Source organism: Cavia porcellus, unplaced genomic scaffold, assembly GCF_034190915.1.
Source record: "Cavia porcellus strain 051 isolate PalLab524CR breed Dunkin Hartley unplaced genomic scaffold, mCavPor4.1 scaffold_2, whole genome shotgun sequence".
Classification (NCBI taxonomy): Eukaryota; Metazoa; Chordata; class Mammalia; order Rodentia; family Caviidae; genus Cavia; species Cavia porcellus.
This window is the reverse complement of record NW_026947485.1, coordinates 13,344,690-13,365,149: the sequence shown is the minus strand read 5'-3', so window position 1 is coordinate 13,365,149 and position 20,460 is coordinate 13,344,690. Positions and strand designations below refer to the sequence as shown.

The window sequence follows — 20,460 nt, the reverse complement described above, 5'->3', positions numbered from 1 at the left end:
AAAGAAACACAGGCAGAGTAGATCAAGAGACAGGATCTATCGAGATGCTCTGAATAGGAAATATACTCAACCTGAAAGAGGGTTAATAACTTGAAAGTCAAAGATGAGAAAATGATGCGATATGTGACAGGGAACCAGAGAGAAATAGGGACAACTCATCCAGAAGCTGCAGATAGATTGGAAAGTCATGACACTTTTGTGCAGTGGAGAACTACTCAGCTATAAGGAAGAAAAACGTTGTGGCTTTAGTAAATAAAGGAATACAGCTCAAGATCAACACCACTTAGATAAAGGGTTGACCCCTAATCTAAAAACTAAAGGAGTTAGTGGGCCCCAAAATATACAAAGCACACTGAGAAAGGGAAAGGGGAGGAATTGCCTAAAAAAGGAAGGCAGAGGGCATTGTTAATAGTGTATCATGATTTAAAAGCCACATTAGTCTTATTGCTCTGTTTAGTTTGATTATATTTTGTTCCGGTCTGTCTACTCATACTAGATTTGAGGGCACAGACAGCTATCCCAAAAATAGCAGGATATACTACGGGAAATATTCTTAATTCCCTATTAACTTAAACTTAAGCCCTGTATTATTTACACTGTCTTACTATGACTGATCTTATTTGAATCTGGTTTGTTAGACCACTGCTTTGTCTTGACTAATTTTATTTGAATTTGGTATGCTTAATAGTATCAAATCAAAGAGTAGAGGTAACTACTCTGAAGATGACAAGATGTAATAAGATATCCATTCTCATTTGATTATTAACTGCTTTTGAAATCCTACAATGTCTCCAATGTTGTGTTTTTATTAAAATTGCTATGTAATGCTATGTTCAGTTATACTATGTCTGATGATGTAGACAATTCTATTGAAAATAACAAGTGAAAACATAGAACTACTGTAGATCACCTAATTTTGTGGTTTTATATGTCTTTTTCATTTTATGTTTTTCTAGGAATTTGTTTTGTTATCTTGTTTGATCTGTTTTTCCCTATAGTGTACTGGTATGCATGTAGAGATTCACACATATGGAGAATCTCAGTTTACAGGAACAGATTATATAATGCGCGATGTAATGAACAGATACTCTGAAGAAGAAGAGACACTAAGATACCCAGTGCTAACTCTGTAGCATTATGATATAAAATCTAGCAATACTATTATTCACTGTTCAAAGTGATATTAGTCTAGTCTCTTATGTTTAATTTCAGCATACATAAAGATATGGACAGCTACTTCAAAGAGAATGAGAGACATTATGGCAGCCATTGTTGACTTCCCTAATGTCAGGTCTTGAAGACCTAAAAAGCCTTCAGTATCCTGTTCTGATTAGATCAGTTCTATAATGTTTAGTATGTATTCACTGTCTGTGAAGATGGGGACAACTAAAGACAGTATGATAGACAGTGAAGATCTCCAATGGACTTGCTTTGAAACCCGTATTTCTTAAAATTGTTTCCTTATGATCTGTTTTGTTGTGTTTCATTATATTTAATCTTACCCTCTTTAAAATAAAAAAAGAACAGAACATTAAAAGCTGTTGAGAAAAGAAACAGATCACCTATAAAGGAAAGCCCATCAGAATCATGATAGACTTCTCAACACAAACCATCAAATCAACAAGAGCTTGGAGCAAAGTATTGCAAGCTCTGAAAGAAAATAACCTCCAACCCAGATTGAGGTACCTTGCAAAACTATCTCTCAGAATTAATGGAGAAACAAGATGCTTCCATGACAAAGAGGAACTGGGGGAGTTTGTGACCACCAATTCAACCCTACAAAAAATACTGAAGGACATTCTAGAGAAAGAGAAAAAAGACCATGGTTTCAGGAACAGTGGCAGAGGGGGCTCACTGAATGGGGCAGACAGTGGAATGAAGGGGAAAAGTAGACAACCAACGACAGAAAAATAGCATGGCAGAGATGAGGCAGAGAAGGTTGGCCATAATCACCAATATGGATGATCTCGATACACTAATAAAAAGAAACACAGGCAGAGTGGATCAGGAGATAGGGTCCATTAAGATGCTCTATATAAGAAATATATTTAACTGGAAAGAGGGCTTATGGACTGAAAGTCAAAGATGATAAAATAATGCTCTATGTGACAGGAAACAAGAAAAAAGTGGGGTAGCTCACCCCTCAGCTGCAGATTGGTTGGAAAGACATAACACTTTTATACAACAGAGGACTGCTCAGCTATGAGGAAGGAAAACTTTAGGCTCTTGTAGGTAAATGGATAAAACCTGAGATCAAGCTCAGGGGTAAAAAGGTTCAGGACCACTTAGATAAATAGCAGGTTGCCTCCCTAACCTAAAAACTAAAGGAGTTAGCGGGATACAAAATGTACAGTGCACCCTGGGAAAATGAAAGGGGAGGAATTGTCTAAATAGGGAAGGCAGTGGGCATTAATCTTGTATCATGATTTGAAACCCATGTTGCTTTCATCGCTCTGTTTAGTTTGGTTCTATTCTGTTCCAGTTTGTCTACTTGTACTAGATTTGAGGGCATGGACAGCTATTCCAAAATAGCGGGATATACTACAGTAAACATTTTTAATTTCCTGTTTACTTAACCTGAAATCCCATATTGCTTTCACTGCCTTGTTTTGACTGATTTTATTTTAATCTATCTTGTTTGATTGCTGTCTTGTCTTGACTGATTTTATTCAAATCTGTTACGTTTGATAGTATCAAGTCTGAGAGTATAGGCAACTACACTGAAGACATTAAGATTCACTATGATACCTATTCTGGTTTGACTATTACCCTATTTTTTAGTCCTATAATGTCTCCAATATTTTGTTTTTATTGATTTTGTTCTGCACTGCTATATTCAATTCTATGATATGGGCAATTCACTTGAAGATAACAAGAGACATCATGGTAACCATTGTAGATCACCCTGTATTGTGGTTTTAAATTATGTACTTTGTCCATCCTTTTGTTTTGAATGACCCCATTTATTGTCCTCATTTGGTTTTATTCTTTTCAAAAATAAAAATATATATATAAATTGTACCCAGGTGTGGTTCTACATCCCTACAATACCAATACTCTAGGAGGCTGAGACAGAAGAATCACAAGTTCAAGCCCAGCCTGAGCAACATAGCAACTTAATGAGAGCATCTCAAAATAAAAGATTAGGAATGTAACTCAAGTCAAACATCTTTGGAGTTGGGGAAGAAAAATTAATTGTTCAATTTGTCCCCTAAATGCAGCTCTTCTCCTCTCTAGCAGAATGGTCTGATGGCCCACATCAGAAGAGCCTCTTTCCAGCCTGGCTTAAATTAGGTTTGGCCAACAGGTATATCAAAAAGGACCAATAGACATCATTATATTCCTTCTCCTTACAATCCATGTTTTGAACTACATTTCTGACAAGTTATATTCCTGTAGGACTGTAATCAATGCTAATTCCCTCTCCAAAGTTCCATCTTTCACCTGGTTTCAGTAATGCTATTTTCCCTTCAAACTTAAGAACTGCAATGGCTTCCATTGCTGCTAGTATCTGGGTACCTCCATAAAAGGATTTTGCCCCAGATGGGACATTGTAGCCAATGAAGCCTTGGAGGTGGAACCAAGAGGCTCTATCTTGAGGTCATCTTCCCGCCCCGAGGAATTTGCCTGTGGCATGAAATGAATACCAATGGGCTACCTGTGCACCACTAACGCCCCTTAGGCACCACCCCAAACCTAAGCTACATGTATGCCCCCACACCACGTGTCTGGCGGAGAGAATGCCAGACCCTGGAGGTCATGGAGTCTCTCCCCACATTCTTAAAATAAAGCCCATTTTTATTTCATACTTCTTATCATTTTAGCCATGCTGAAAATCCTATCAGATGGCTCCCTTCCGCACCAAAAATTCTATCACTCCACACCTATTATTGGCTTCCATAATAGTTACCCTCTGTGAATGGACCCTTAACTAAATATTTACTTTTATTTTTCTTTCTGGGAGCTATCTGACATATATGTATATGAATTGTATTTATGTTAAGATATCCCATTTAAATGTTCAACATTAAATCAGGAAAAGTGTATCACTCAGGGTTTACTAGAGAAACAGATATAACATAAAATATACAACTGTATAAGAAATTACAAGATTAGCTTACAATGGTCAGCCACAGAGTCAGATGAGGGAGCGTGCAGAGGGGTGTCTGCATATTAGAGGTTGGAGGGTGCAACCCAAGGGCTGGAGCTTACTGCAGTGTCCCGTACAAATCCATATGAGGAGGCCAATGGGTCCATGATGGAACACTGAAGAATGTTGGATGGAAGGCTGGAGAGTTTACGATGAAGGCTGAAAAGTCCCAAGCAGAAGCCAAAGTCTGATAGAAGCCAGGAGTCCACTTCCGAGCTGAAGGCAAAGACTGGAGCTCCTCTGAGGAAGCAACAATCCAGTTCCCCTCATTTGCCTCTAATTGTATGCAGGCTGCTCCCCTGGGGTGGGTGTAGCACTCACATCCTCTCCCTGCCCTCAGCTTTGCACAGGCTGAGGATGTTACAAACTAGGGACCCCGGCCCCCTGCTGAATCAGTTAAAGTTCTCACCTCCTCAAATTGGCACAATGAACAATATCCTAGAACTATAACCGCTTGTTCTCTACAACCCAGGACGTAGAGCTACTGAGTCACTTAGTTAAGCTTCTAGACTTCTCAAGTTGACACAATGTATAAACCATAACAAAAGGTATATGCAATACTATAATTAACAAGATCTTTATTAGAAACACAAGCTGAAATTAGCTTTACATCTTGGAAGATATTCCCTGTACTTTTCATCATAAGATATTCAGGGAGTAAAACTATGAAGACCAGCTCAGGTGAGGCGAAACGGCAGAGAAAATCAAATTCAGACACTTGAGAAACGTCTCCTCCTTCCCTAATCTAGGACTTTTGAAGCTACTGAAGTTCATATCTTAGAAACACCAATCAAACAGCAATAGTATTAATCAGATATGAAACAATGATGTTATCAGAAAATGCCAGAATCCTATCTGAAAAATTGCTACATTGCCTGCAAATCCCTGACAGTTCAATTCAGTGTTAAGGTGTTTTCACCAAAACAATGGCATAATCACTCTATTACAAGCAAAATTGCTATATTAACTGATAAGGCTTATAGTATACTATCCCTTATCCTTGGCAGCAGCAAATAGGTCAACCCATGAGAGGATGACTCTCAAGAATGTGTATCATAAATCCATGCTTAGAAAAACTTTTGGCCCCAGAAGCTCAATGTGTGTTTCTCAGTGCCTGTGCTCACTTACAGACGGGGAGACACAAAGCCAGTATGTTTTGAAGGGTTTAGATAAGGTTATAAACCAGTACTGCCACCAGCACGTCAAATTCTTCAGTGCACAGCTTATGGAATGACCTGTATCTTGTTCATTTTCTGAGAAGACCAATAGAAAATCATGTTAAAGCAAAGAAATCTAAGCTCTGCTCCTGTAGATTGGTTACATTTTATGCATATTTATTTTACCTTTAATAATTTGAAAGACTGCATTAGTTAAATGTCATTCTGTGTCTATTTATTTACTTATGCATTCATTTAATTTTGTTTGTTCATTTATTGGAATTATGGAAACTAAGAATGGGTGACCTGAAACTTTCCCTAGACCCCCAATGGCTTTCATGTCTACTACATTTGGCTCTGTTTGTTTGGGCTACTCCAAAGTACAGCATCCCTTATAACATAAAAGACAAATAGCCTACTCAGTTATACCACTATTTTTTTTAGACAGGGTCTTACTATATAGCCCAGGCTCACCTCGAACTCATGGCAATCCTCCTGCCTCAGCCTTCCGAGTGCTGGGATCACAGGCATGTGCCACCATGCCCAGCTCAGTTATACTTTGAAAATATGTCCCATCTTGTATTTGTAGCTTTCTCCATGCCCATTACCCTATGCTCAACTATGATCCTCTCTCTCTTGAACTTTCTAGTAGCTTCTAATCCATCTCCTAACCCCACTCACCTTCAGTCCCATAGCTCATTTCCACCCAAGAGCAAAAGAGATAGTTTTAAACATAAATGTGATTGCATCACCACGCTGACTTGAAAGTCCAATGTTTCCCACTGCAGTAAGAATAAAATCCGAATTCCCAGGCCTAGAAACTCATGGGATCTAGCTCCTGATTTAGCTCCTTATGAATCCTTATGAATTCCAAATGCCATTATCTGTCATGCTTCAGTGACATTAGCCCTCTTTCCAGCCTTTGAGCAAACCAAGTACATGCACACCACAGAGCCTTTGCTTTTACCATTGCCAGTGTCCACAATGCCTTTTCCTTAGTCTTCTTCATGAATTTCCTGGTTTATCACTCAGACCTTGAGTCTAAAGTCATCTCTTCCCAACTCCTTTTTCTAAAGGAACATCTCACCCTGATCCCATGCTCTCTATTCCATTTTCTGGATTTATTTTCTTTATGATGTGCATTGCCCTTGAAATTCACTGTCACACACCTATTAAGCTCATTATTGTTTTAGATATATTGGATCATTTTCCCATATACCACCATTTAAGGACGGTATATACTTCCCCAGTCCACCAGTCCACTGACCTGACAACCATGGGACATGGTTCGGCCAGTGGTTGGAAGTGACAATGAGTTTATCAACCTTGTAAAATCTCGCCAGCCCCCTTTGCTCCTGAGACCCTCACCCGCTGTGAGAAGAGCCTGTAAATCCTTCCTTCTCAGCCAGGATCTTAGAATAACAACCACGCCACAGACCAGACCCCATGTCTTCCCACACAGTGGTCTCGCCACAGCCAAACCCACATCTGAGAGCAAGAAACAAACGCTTTTTTAAGTCTCAGAGAATTTTCTATTCTTTGTTGCCACATCAAAAGCTCAGTCCTCTTATCAGAAACTTGGTCCTAGTCACAGCACCCAACATGGCATCTTCTATTATTAGATGATCAATCCTTACTTGTTAAATCTTACTAGCCATGTCTGAATACAATCTAAGACTACAGAAAATTTAAAACTCACTGGAGGAGGCATTAAGCATTTAATAGTAACATTTAAATATTAAACACTAAAATGTGGGCAATTTTGTACATTTTTCCATTTATTGATAGCAGGTGTTTGTATTTGCTGAAATCAAACTGATTGAAAATGAAAACGGCAGAATTTAAAGACATTAAGTAGCAAAAAAAAAAAAAAAAGCATAATAATAAATAATTATTTTTCCAAAACGATGCAGGAGTTGTGCACTAAGTGTTTCTAAGCCTAGCACAGCAGTCCTGGAGTCTGAGCTCTCTTCCACCCAAAACCTCCACCCACACCCTGCACCTCCTCTTCTTCCCCGCTTTATGTTTTCCCCCACACTTCTCTTGCTTTGCCTGGACGCCCTCACCCAGCATCTGTAGATGGTGAGATTGTAGCAATTCTTCTGATGCTTCCCCTTTGAAAGCTCTTGTCAGTCTTTGCCATCTAGAATTAATCCTCTCCTTGGAGCTTAGGGAGTCTATTTGTACCTCCTCTACAGCATTTATCACATCCTGGCTTCTGTATGGGCATGAGGGCCTCTAATAAGCTTTGTGAAGATGGGAATCATGTCTTATTAATTGCATGCTGCCCTAGAAATACTATATTCCCAACAAATATTTGTCACTTTGAAGGACTTTCAGGTCTTCCTTACCATTGTGCTATGCACTAGCACCAGAAAAAAGAGAATCATCCACATTACTAACTGATAGAATTTTTGGCAAGGCTAAAAAGACAGAAATATGAAATAAAGTGGCCTTTGTTTTAAGAATGCGGAGAGAGAACCCGCAGACCATTGAGGTCTGGCTTTTCTCTCTGTCTGGCACGTGTTGTGGGGCGCACACATATAGTTTAGGTTTGGGGTGGTGCCTAAGGGTCATTACTGATGCACAAGTGGCCCACTGGAATTCATTTCGTGCCACAGGTAAATTGCCTAGGGGCAGGGAAGGTGACCTCAAGATAGAGCCCCTTGGTTCCACCTCCCAGCCTCCCACTACTGCAGCGTCCCATTTAGGGCAAAATTCTTTCACTAACCAAGTTTTCTCATACCCTGAGGTTGTTGTTTAGGTAGTAAAGAACGTAAAAAACTAAACTCATGTTTGCTAAGTTCATTTATGCACAATGAGTCTGGGATGTTTGCCCTTATGACTGATACCCACAGATAAGAATCTCTCAAGTTGATTTTCAAGTGCTTTGTAATACAGGTTTGACTTTCCTTCTAAATAATATTTGTAACTCTTATCATTTCTTTTGTGAAAGCATCAACCTGAACATTTATGCAAAGGTGACTTGTGGGAAAAGGAATAGGCATGTTCATTATTTGGTAAGATTAGAAAAATATCAAGATGCACTGCCCATTAAGTACAACGTGTGATCCAAGCTCCATTCCTTTGAGGGAATAGCATCGCTCTTCTAAAGTTTAGATACACTTGAGACAGTGCACAAAGTCAGTTAAATAACCATCATTCATACAGTAATTGAATTAATTTAATGAGATTTCTTCCCTTCTGGAGCCTAGTAATAAATGGTAGCCCACGAAGAAAGGTGGATTTGAAGACGGAGGTCGGGAGAGGAAACTGAACAGCAAATAAAAGTGACCTGGAGCCCAGAGCTCCTGGGACCATAAGTGGACCCTGCACAGCAGCTATAGGTTGAGGATTCTGGGTGACAGGAAAGAGAAAAGGCTGCGATGGAAGAGGAGCAAGAGTATCATGTGAGTGTGAAGGAAAATCTTAAAACAATATCCAGCCATTCTTGGAACAAAGTTGCGAAGAGGCTGAGTTCATGCAATGTCAACCCAGATTTTTGGCTTCACTTAATTACATTAGGAATGGACAGTGGGGCCAACACTATTTCCTGACTCTTTGAACTGCCAAATCCCTTGCATAATTCCTCAGGTTGAAGAATTTCCCCAAGGTAAGTTAGAGGCTATGTCTAGATGACAACAGCAAAGAATTATTAAGTACACAACAAAAGTCCTTCAGAACAACTGCCTAGATAAGCATTTGTATCTAAAACAAATATTTAGAACTGGGTATGCTGATGCACTCCTATAATTTCAGCACTGGGGAGGCTGAGGCAGGAGGATCACCATGAGTTTGGGGCCAGCTACACAAGTGAGATTATAGCCAACCTGCACTACATAGTGAGACCTGTCTCAAAAAATTAATTAAAAAAATCAATAAATAAGACAAATATGTAGAATGATAGTTTGACATTACCCAAATAGATATGACTTCCTCTTGATTTGAGTTTAATCATTTGAAACCTTATCATGCTCCAGAAACGGGCAAGAGAAATAAATGAGACGTGTTTGCTGTCCTCAAAGAGCTAGAAATCAAGAGATAGAGATGGACAGAGACAGCCAGAAATGAAAGTGTTGGCAGTAGGGGGAGGGTAAGGTGATGCAGAGTCCTCTGTATGGGGATCCCCTTTAGTTTCTCCCAGCATAATAGTTGCCGGTGGCAACAGACTGATTGACACATATGTGGGGACAGAACTTGCACAGCCTCCTTTGTCATACTGAACAACTTGAGCATCCTTCTCTAGGAACTAGAAAGCTGTGGGAGAGTTGTTAAGTATAGGAGTGCTATCATTACATCAGTGTGATATGGTTCATGGGTTGACACCCACACATAAGGGAGATGAAATCTAATTAGGAAGCTGTAGCATAGAGCAAGGTGTGACAGAGGTAGGATAATAAGATAAAAAAGGACCATAACATTAAGTGAAATAGATCAGACTCACAAGCTTAAATATTGCATGGTTCTCTTACATGAGAAACAAATTATATATAAATAAAGAACAAAATAAAACATGGATAATAGGAAGTAAGGAACTAGATCTTTCAAAAGGGAAGGGGATCAAGAAGTGAAGGGAGGGAGAAGAGAGGAAAAGGATGTAAAAGGAATCAAGATGTGTGGTGTTCACACACCAACTCCCCACAAGGAATGCAAACATTGCCATGGTTTGTGTTCAGATGCCTCCCCCAAGCTTCATGCAATCATGGTCATGGCCAAATCTAGCATTTATGATTGGTTCATTGTCTAGCACTAGGATTGGTGGTATGAGTGCTGCCCTCCTCCAGGGGAGGAGCCGCACAGTGTAATAGAGGGAAGAAGGTGTGATTCTCTTTTTAGCAGTTTACTGATGCCATGAACTGCTGCCCCTCAGCCATGTCACTTTGCCTTTGAACTGAGTGTGCACTGAAACCTCCAACCTAGAAGAAATAACCTGGCCTTCCCTTCCCTTCCTTAACTTTGGGCATCAGATATTTTGTCTCAACAATCAGAGAGAAAAATAATTAAGACAAACATTATGTACTACAAACATCTATTCATAATCAAATAAAAATCAAGCAAAAAAGATCCAGGCAAGATGCCAGCAATGTTCTGGCTCTTAGAAAGGTTGTGGATTCACTGGCATTTGCTACATTCTTATAGAAAGTGTTCCTAAATAACATACACTTTTTCTGTTAACTATTTAATTTAAAGGATGATAAAGCAGAGTTGTAGACTACAGGATATTTATATGTCGAAATGTGAGAGAGAAAGTAGAAGAACTAGAATGAGGATCGTCCTACATACTCACACATGTCTTGCTCTGAACAAGAACACCAAGCTGACAACACGGGAAGTGAGGGATAAGATCCAGCTTGTGATTTGCTTATGGAGTAGGATCCTTGGGTGCCCAAAAGAGTCAGCTCTTTCTATTCCACTAAAGCACTGGAAAGGCAGGTGGCGACCCTGATGGGATAACTCCTAGTTTTCTGTCTTGAAAGAACGAATGAAGGGTAATTTCATTAACAGTGACTGGAATATTGGAATGGGGCCATTCTTGGGGAGCACTGGGAAAAAGAGGAAAAATGCAAAATCGATCTTAGGCTGCATGAGATCTCCACCAGGAATGTGTATCTATGAATCTCAAGCAAGGAGCAAAAGTCAAGGCTGAATACAGAGGTCAGTGGTCCATGCAGCAATTAACAGAACTGAGCATCCTTTAATCCGGCAAAGACAAGCCCAGGAAAATCATCTTTCAGGCCTATCATTCTGACTAGAGGTTTAACCTGCCCTAATACTTCATTTCAGTGACATCTTGTTCCAATTACAGTTTTCCTTAAAACTTAACCTGTTTTTTAACAAACATTCCATTCTACCCCCTAAGCATCAGAAAACCCATTTCTCATCAACATTAAGGCTTTTAACACTGTCCTTAGCTCTTCCTGAAAAACAACTGATTGCCTGTCACAGACTTACACTTTCCAAAATAGGTTCTGTAAAAGGTACTTTATCATAAGCATTGCTTTAGTCAACCAAGGATGAATCGCCTCATGTTTCAAGATACATTCAGTTCAAACCTGAAAGTTAAGCCTGCGTCTGTAGCACTTTTGTCCTTTTGCCCCCAAGGAAAATGGAATTTTTATATAATAATTTTGGTGACATCCTTGCCATTCAAATAGCCTCAACATTTTTTAAGTAACATTTGCACAGTAACATCTTATTAGGGAAAGGGAAGAAGTCCAAAGTGGATTTTTGAAGTAGTCTAAAATACTTCAAATAAAACTAGCCATAAAGAGGCAAACCACTTGCTTATCTGACTAATTTTTGGGTGGCTTTTAACACTGTTAGTTAACTTCCTCTTGAAAACAGAGAAGAGCCTGTGTAAGGACCTTGAGAACTGAAAAAAGAATAGGACATTAACCCTACCCTTGAGACATTCAAGCCAGCAGATTAGAAATAGCAAAATATTTTACATCATCGATTGACATTTTTTCTAGATCTGATTATATGAGAAAAGGGAAAGAGCTTCCCATCATAATTAAAATTTAATTTTAATTTTACTCAACAAGGGTTCTAATTTATTACATCATTTTGTCCTATCTTCCCTAAGATTTTAATTTTAAAATTCCAAAATAAAACAGGCTTACATGATTTATTATTTATGACATTTTAATGTATTTATCACTATTCAAGGTCAATGCCATATAAAAAAATGATAAGTTATGTGTCCAGTTCATAATTCTTACTCCTTTTACTGTCAGTGAGCTCTGGATAGGTTTTCAGGGACAAACTAGCAGTTAAGGTCTATTATGTAGATTCAACCTTCACCATCACCCTCTGACTCAGAAACTCCCAGATTTTCAATACTGAATTACAAATCAATCTGACAACTACAATTATTTTTATTTGACTCACATGATTATATTTTGAAAAATAAAATGAAAAATCCAATATAGTACATCATGTCATTTAATCTCCTTGGAAATAATAGAACATGTTCCTTGTCTAACTCATCCAACAAATAATAATTGTGCACATACACTTTGCCAGGCATTTCATTAGTTGAGAATTTTGTCTACCCTGGTGAATAATGCAGTCCCTAAGCTCTTTGAAGTATAGTATATCTGGATCCATCACATTTCTTTATAAGAGTTTATGAACTCTCAAAAAAGGTCCTAGTTGATTATCTGCTGAAATGATTTTTGGAGGAAAGAAATTGAAAGTCAAAACTATTTTCCAAGATGTAAATTATCCTAAGAAAAGTTTATTTTAGTAGAGCCATAACCCATGACATAACATAACCAAAGAAGGTTACACAGAATAACCCATGAGTAGTTCAATTTGGAATAAGTTTATTATATATTCTGATAGTTATTATAATGTGGTTCAAAGGCTACAGAAAACACAATCTATTTCACATATACAAAATTGGAAAGCACTAGTGGACGAGGTAGTGTTTAAGGGGTAGATGGACCATTTTCCTAACAACTGTAAACTATTTTAAATTGTTTCATTTCTTTCTATCCCAGGTTTCTACAGCCATCCTTGCCATTCTCTCCATAGACACAAAAACAATGGTGTAGCCCTGGTTTTTTCCTATCTTCTCAAACAGGTTTAGATTTATTTTATCTTTACATTCATTTCCTAAACTTTATTAAACTTTCCCTTAATTCATCTAAGTAATTTCCCTCTGTTACACACACACACTCTTTGCATTTATCTTTTCGTCTACTCAATATCAAAAGAACCTGAATTACAGGTATGATTATAAGAAATTTTTTTAAAAATCAAGGAAAGAACTACTCCTAAAGACTTTTAGTTAAATAAAATATAAAACTTGATCACAATCAGTAGCAGTTTTAAGCAGGTCTTATGTTCATGATGGACCTGGTTGTCCCATTTCTTAAATCAACAAGAAATCAGCTAAAAAAAAAAAACCTATTTGTCATTATTTTATGTTGTTATCATTGGTTTTGTTGCTTAGTTTTCTTCTCTTTTCATCTTATATTTTGCACACACTGTCTAGAATGCAGCATTGCACCATATTTGGTGATTTATTCCTACTGACCCTGGAAAGGATACATACACCACCTTACCGAGCATATTACATGAACAAAAGGTTAATATGAAGCTAAAGATCTTTTTAATCTTATTTCAGTTTATCAAACGAGGAAACAAGTCATGCCTTTGTTTTAAGAGTATTAGTATGCTCCAAATTTCCACAGTAATTCATAGTCTGGTAAAGCTGTAGACTAGATAGAGAGACAGAGACTGACCTGGTGTAGTAGAGATGAGTACATATTCCCTTTTACCCATTTCCTTTCTGCTTTCTCTTTTTAAACAATGATTCTATGTCTCATTCTCATGAAATCTACCATCGTACCTCAACCTGACACTCTGACTGAAGGTAACTGTAAGCTCCAAACTAAGCCAATTATATATTTTTGCACAAATTGCATTAGAGTTTGGACTGAGAGACCCCAACTTACCATTGTTGACCATTTGAGTTGTGAGATATTTTACAGGAAATTATCATTTTTTCATCTTCTACAAGATGAGAAGAAAAAGTCCAGTTGATAGGAAAAAATAAGAGAATGAAGCAAATGGAAGTGGCCTTGGGTTTGGGTGATTTCACAGCTCCCCTGTCAACCCTGCTGAGGTCAGATGCTACCTCCTATCTTTCCATTCTGTGGCCCAAATCTTCCTTTCAGCTTAGCATATTTTAACAGACTATTTCTCATAATCAAATCATCTTTTATTAAGTCATTGATCCCTTTTAAGTATAGAAGAAATAGCAAGGTGCCAGGCATTGTTAGAAAGCCTGACTTTGGTCTTGTCTTAAAATTAGTATCTACAAAGCTTAGGTGGCTGTTCAAAAGAATTGTGTGATCTTAAGAGTGCCATGTTCACTCTGAGTCTATATTTTTAAAGATGGAAGGACTTCTATACTTGAGAGTGGCAGAATACACACCCTAAGCAACACTTTTGAATCAAATAGACGTCAGGCACATCTCTTAAGTTCATTTTACCTTTGCGTTTTTGCTCTGTTGTTGTTGCTTTGGATTTGAGCATGAGTTGTTTTTGCTTGGTTTGGTTTTTGTTTGTCATTGTGCTGAGGGTCAACTCACACCTCGCACTTGTTAGGCCAGTGCTCTACCACTGAGCTACACCCCAGCCAAGTTGGTTTTTAATGCAGCACTGAGCTAGCACAACACTGCCTCAAAAGTAAAGTGACATGGAAATACTAGTACATACAAAGCTAACTTTTTGCCTAAAGATTGATGGGGAAGATATGATACCTTGAGATTTCACTGTGACATTGGCTCAGAAGGTAGAGAAGCAAGATCTCAGGGCTCCTCAAGGAGCAATAATCTAATAAACTGGCCCTGACCCTTCTCACTCTGTAAGGGCAAGTGAGATGTAATCTCTGGTGCTTACAATGGAGCAGAAAAGAAACTCACCTGTCCCATACAACCTCTCTTGGAAGAAAGAAAATATATTTACTGTTTTCTAACTACAAAGCACTGTTTCTAAGACTGTTTCTACGACAGTACTGTTTTCTAAATGCAAAACTGATCACATCACTCAGTACTCAAAATATTCCATTTCTTTTTGAAATTCAACTTTAGTGCAGTTTTCTATCACACAAAATTATCCATCCCCTAAGCATTTGATCTCCCAGGCCCAAATACCTTAGCTTCTTAGGACTTTTTACCATGGAAAAGAGCAAATTCCTGTACAAGGAAGGAATTTCCCAAGCAGAGAACCAATCAACCACTGACATGAAAGCTAAGACTGCTAGATGATCACTAGGGATCCTCACAGCACTCGCAAAAGGAGTGCTTCAGTTGTGATCATGATCCTGAAGTGGCTACTGCTACTAAATAGGATCAAGGAAAATGGCTGGAACCCAGCTAATTCCCAGGGGCAACTTTTACAACCAAGCTCAGTGGTAAAAACCAAGAACCACCAGAGTTTCAGATATTCAAAGAGAGAATGTTTGAAGTACATCACTGGGAAATCCACTCCTGCCAAGAGATCTGAAGTTAGAAGTATAGAAGCTATTATAAATGTAAGGGGTGGGGATATAGCTCAGTGGCACAGCGCCTCCCTGGCAAGGTCGAGGTACAGAGTTTGGTTCCCAGTTTCAAAAATAAAAAAATTATAAGTGCAAGGAACAAAAAGTTAATCCTCACTCACATCCTCTTCATTACTAAGTCATTCCTCTGTTAGCAACTTCCATGCTCCTTTTTGAGTCCTACATCAAATATTGTAAACAGTGTTTAGCAAAGGTGATTGATTAACCTTGCCATTTAGGCCATAATGTGGGTAGCATCAGAATTCAATTGATCATAAGAAAGTGATGTGAGTGATAAACATTGCCTAGATTTTCCACATCTGGAGCAAGACGCAGGAACTAATCATAATTTTGGGCTATCTCCTTTTGGGAAAGTAGTTAATATAGTTTACGTTTTTTGTAAGACAGTAGGAACTTTTTGAACCTTTGTATCAATCTTATAGTATCACTTCCAAAGGAAAAAACACTGAATTACAGTTAAATTCTCTCTACTGAGAATTTTTGTCATATAGGGTTGAATTTTGGAGGAATACAAATCATTGAAATACTATATCAGTTTTCTATTCTTGCTACATAAGTTAGTACAATTTTAAAGCTTAAAGCATAAAATTTTTCAGAGTTTTTGGAGACCAAATGTCTAAAATCAGATTCACTAGACTAAAATCAAGGCTTTATCAACTGTTTTCAATTTTTCTTCATTTTTGCTCAAGTTACCAGATCTTTTATTTGCAGGAACTAAACTCTAATTTACCCACAATAAGATATTTTAATGTGTGTATTTGTATAATATTTGGAAGAACTAAATTTGGGGGAATAATAAATAATCCCAATGGTCATCTTACTTTCATATTGAGTCAAAGCAAAGAAAAATTAAGCAATTAACAATTAAATCACTAGAATAGTAGTATCCAACAGAACTATCTGTAGTGAAGAAATGTCTTCTACATTTGCTTCCTAAACCAGCAGTGACTAGCCATAGGACATGCATGGGCACTGAGAAAATGGATCCGAAACCTTATTTAATTTTAACTAATCTAAATGAAATGGCCCATGTGGTTCTTTAATATCACAGTGGAACAAAGAACTCAAGTGCTTATATTTTTATGATTAAGAAGAATCTTATCTATGGCATGGCACCTTAAATTAATGATCAGTTCTTTAACTTTGATTTCTAAGAGTACTAATTACTCTAATTTTTACTAGTACTCTTCAATTTCATAACAGAGATCCCTGGGCAATAGACAGGTATTTTGTTTGTCCTTGCACATCGAGTTTTTATCTTCCTCTTCACTTCTCTAGCCCCTTAAGCTGACTTGTATAGATTATGTAAGTGAATTTCCCTGGTCTCTGGTTTCCATTTGGCCATTGATTGGTTACCAGGACTTCCCTGCAGATAGAGAGGCAGGCGAGAACAGTGATGTTGAGTTATTGCTCCGTTTCCTGGCTTAAAGGAACTATTAGCTGCCAGTTTCTCTCAACCAGAGGCCATAGCTTCTTTCAGACAATTCTGTTCATGTGCTTTTCCTGTCTGCTGGTTCTAGAAAGCTTTCCTCCATTGCCTTCAGGCCCACAGACAATGATAGTCTCCCACTGTTATTAGCTTCCAGATACCTACTGTGCTAATCCCTGGTTCATACACTTTGTCCTTATTTGTTACTCTATTTATTACCCAGTTTAATTATCCCATCTGTTTTCCTGACTGATAAGATCAGTCAAGATTTTCTCATTCACATTAGAGAAATGCAAATTAAAACAACACTGAGGGGCGGGGGATTTAGCTCAGTGGCATAAGTACCTGCCAGGCAAGCATAAGATTGAGTTCAATTCCGGTACCAAAAAAAAAAAGAATTGTTCCATTAAAAAACACTGAGATTCCCTCTCACCCCCCAAAGAATGACTATCATCAAGAAATCAACCAATAACAAATGGTGGCAGGGCTGTGGGGAAAAAGGAACTCATCCTCTGGTGGTGGGATACAGACTGATAGAACTACTGTGGAAGTCAGTATGGAAATTCTCCAAAAAACTAGCACTAGAGGTTCCATTTGATCCAGCTATTCCCCTTCTGGGTATTATCCCACAATTAAAAACATCACAGCACATTGATATATGTGCACCCATGTTTATAGCAGCACAATTTGTAATAGCTGAATCTTAGAAACAACCCAAATGCCCATCGATTGAGGAATGGATAAGAAAGTTGTGGTGTTTTCATGCAATGGAGCACTACTCATATATAAAGAGGGACAAACTGGAGGCTTGTATAAGTAAATGGATGCAACTTGAGACCATACTTGTAAGTGAAATGCATGTAAAAACATCATACTGTCTCCCTAGTGTAAGAAGTTGAAAGAATAAATAAGATCCAAAAAGTACAATAAATACTATGAAAGGGAAAGAAATTGCTCAAAAGGAAAGAACAACTAAGATGGGGGAAAGGAAAAAAGAAGGAAGGGGAAAAAAAAAAAATATATATATATACACACGTACACCAGATAGCTAAGACAGTTGTACTACTAATGCTTTTTAGTTCATTAAAGAGAATGGTTTATTCTTATATTGTTTGGTCCATTTTGTATGCCTATATCTTGTAATCTGAGCAACTATTTTGAAGATAACAAAACATAATATATTAACCATTGTTTATATTCTATTATTATGCAATTCTGTATCTTTTTTTCTCTTTAAAATGAAACAAATTCTTTTACTAATCCTTCAGAATAAGGCCGGAAACTAACAAATGAATAGATTTCACCATACAGCTAAAAGAGAAAGTGTTATTAATTATTGTGATGGACATTAATCATCGTACATACACAGGAGTAAAATTTAACTCAACTCTAACTCTATCCAATATTTCTATCATCAAAAGCAGATATCAAAGTTTCTTCTACAAAAGTAATTACAAAAGTGTTGACACAGATCTTAGATTGCAATTTGGTCAGACTCCCAGGAACCTGATGTTTTCAAATGTGGGTTCCTTGGAGAGGAAGATAAAATATCATTGGATTCCCATCAGTTCAGTCTAGTTAGGTTACCATTAATCAAAAAGGAAAGTGGAAATAGAATTTAGTGTTATTTGTCAGCCACACAGTTAGAAACAAGAAATGGGAAAACGTTACATTTTCCACAAAGATGAGATTGCATTATATCCAAGAGAAACTTTAGAGTTCACCCGATCCACACCGCTGAACATAGGTGTTCCGTAACGTGCTGTGAATGCCCTCAGGGGCCTGGGAAGCCTCCATAGAGCTTTCCTCAGTCTGAGAGGACTCAGCCTTTCACCCACCACTTTCATCTTAAAAGATGCAATTTTGAAGTTAATCTCTCAAATATTTTAATGTAAGCAAACAGGTTGCTTAGAAAAAGGAAAAATATGAGTACATTTTCTGATCCATAGCCATCCCTCCACCTTCCATTAACCAATGTGGTTTTTTGCAAAATAAATAATTGCCTGACTATTGAACATCTTGTACCCTAACTTGGGTGCTTGGACCACTTACACAGGTGTATTATATATGTGTATAAAGATCTGGTGTGTAATATATACCTATTGCATATGTCTAAATATTCATGTACTTATAAGCTTTTTAAGAATCTAAAGATGTTTTAAAGGGGGTATGAACTTTTTGGTAGAAATAGTATAGGATAAATTAAATTGTATTCTTTTAACCTGTATGAGTCTATTTCTGTAAGCATAGTTATGTTGAAATAAAGTTTTAAAAAAACAGGGGAAGGGATGGTGATATGGGCCAAATTTTGTTTGCTGAGTAAACTGATTAGAGTGATACAGTCTTCCAAAATACTGAGACTGCCAGTGTGTATCCTGCTTCAAATGCAATAGGACTTTGTTTCCTGCTGAGCGGGTGACCAGCTCAGTAGGGTTGTTCTTCTCACACAGTCATTTAGACACCCAAGGTAACATAAGGTTTCGCCATCTTCAATATTTAAGGGCCAAGGACACAATGGACATTGATCTCCCAGCTGAATCAAAGTGGACAATGTTTCAAGACCAGAAAAATGTCACTTACAGCATTTCTTTCATGAGCAAGAACTCAGTCAGAGCTACCTTGAACTGCAAGTCAAGTTGAGTGAGCCAGTTAATCTGAACTGTCACCTCGGCTGCAGAGTGATCGGATCGGGGGCACTGCAGTCATCAGTGGATTAATTCCCTGGTGTTCATAGCAGGATGTGCTACCGGGAGGTGGCTGCTTGAGGGAGGGAGATCACTGAAAGGTGTCACTTCCTGGTGCTCCCCTTCACTGTGCTCTGCTTCCTGCATGATGAAGTTCTTGTTTGGAGCCAGCTGACCAGGGACTGAAACCTTTGAAACTGAACAATGAAACCGTCCTGTAAGCAGGGCGGCAGTGGTCAGTCCCAGCAGTGGGGAGCAGTGACTACTACACAGGGAAATGAGCCTAGTGTGCGTCCGTGAAGGAAAGTGATTAGTGACTTGGAAACATCTAGCAGGTCCTGTCACAGTGGCATTGTTTTTTTTTTTTCTTTCAACTCCCAAACATATACCAAAGGGTAAAGGAAGAGAATCACCTCACTTTCAAATAAAAAGGCTTTAGCACAACGTGCTGGCAGCGGAACTAAGAGATCCCTCCGCTCTCTGCAATCTGTGACTATGTGGTCAGTGCCACACCATCCTGCTGGAACGAAACCCACTCAGCTGAAGAGACAGCTTAGCCTAGAGGGAAGAGTCCACCAACCCAAGTCTCTGACTTACCTCCACCACTGCTTGGAGAACAACACTGGCTTCATTCATTGCTTTGCTTCCTAGGAAAACATCCATGAAATTCACTGCCCTCCATGGGAAGCATTTACCCTACTGACCTAGGTCAAAAGACCGCAAGTGTGTCTCGTTTCTCAAATGCTGACCTAAGGCTAAACACTGCCTGGTATTAGGGAAGGGAAGGGAAGGGGAGGGGAGGGGAGGGGAGGGGAGGGAAGGGGAGGGGAAGAGGCAGAGAAGGAGGTAGGCAAGCTAAAACCTCATCAGCTTACATATATCAAATGTTTTTCTTCTGCTTATAAACAAAATTAGTATTTCTGATCAGCAGCTCCTCTGAAACCCAGTCTCTATTCTATTTTTAA

General features: G+C 38.3%; 1 long non-coding RNA gene across 1 annotated transcript in view; it reads right to left on the bottom strand.

Moving 5' to 3' along the window:
* Window positions 1-20,256, bottom strand: part of LOC106027714 (uncharacterized) — a 126,547-nt gene extending 106,291 nt beyond the window's left edge. The window contains exon 1 of the long non-coding RNA XR_010044013.1: window positions 13,773-20,256. This is a non-coding gene — a long non-coding RNA (uncharacterized LOC106027714). The remainder of the gene's footprint in view (window positions 1-13,772) is intronic.
* Between the last annotated feature and the right edge of the window lie 204 nt (window positions 20,257-20,460).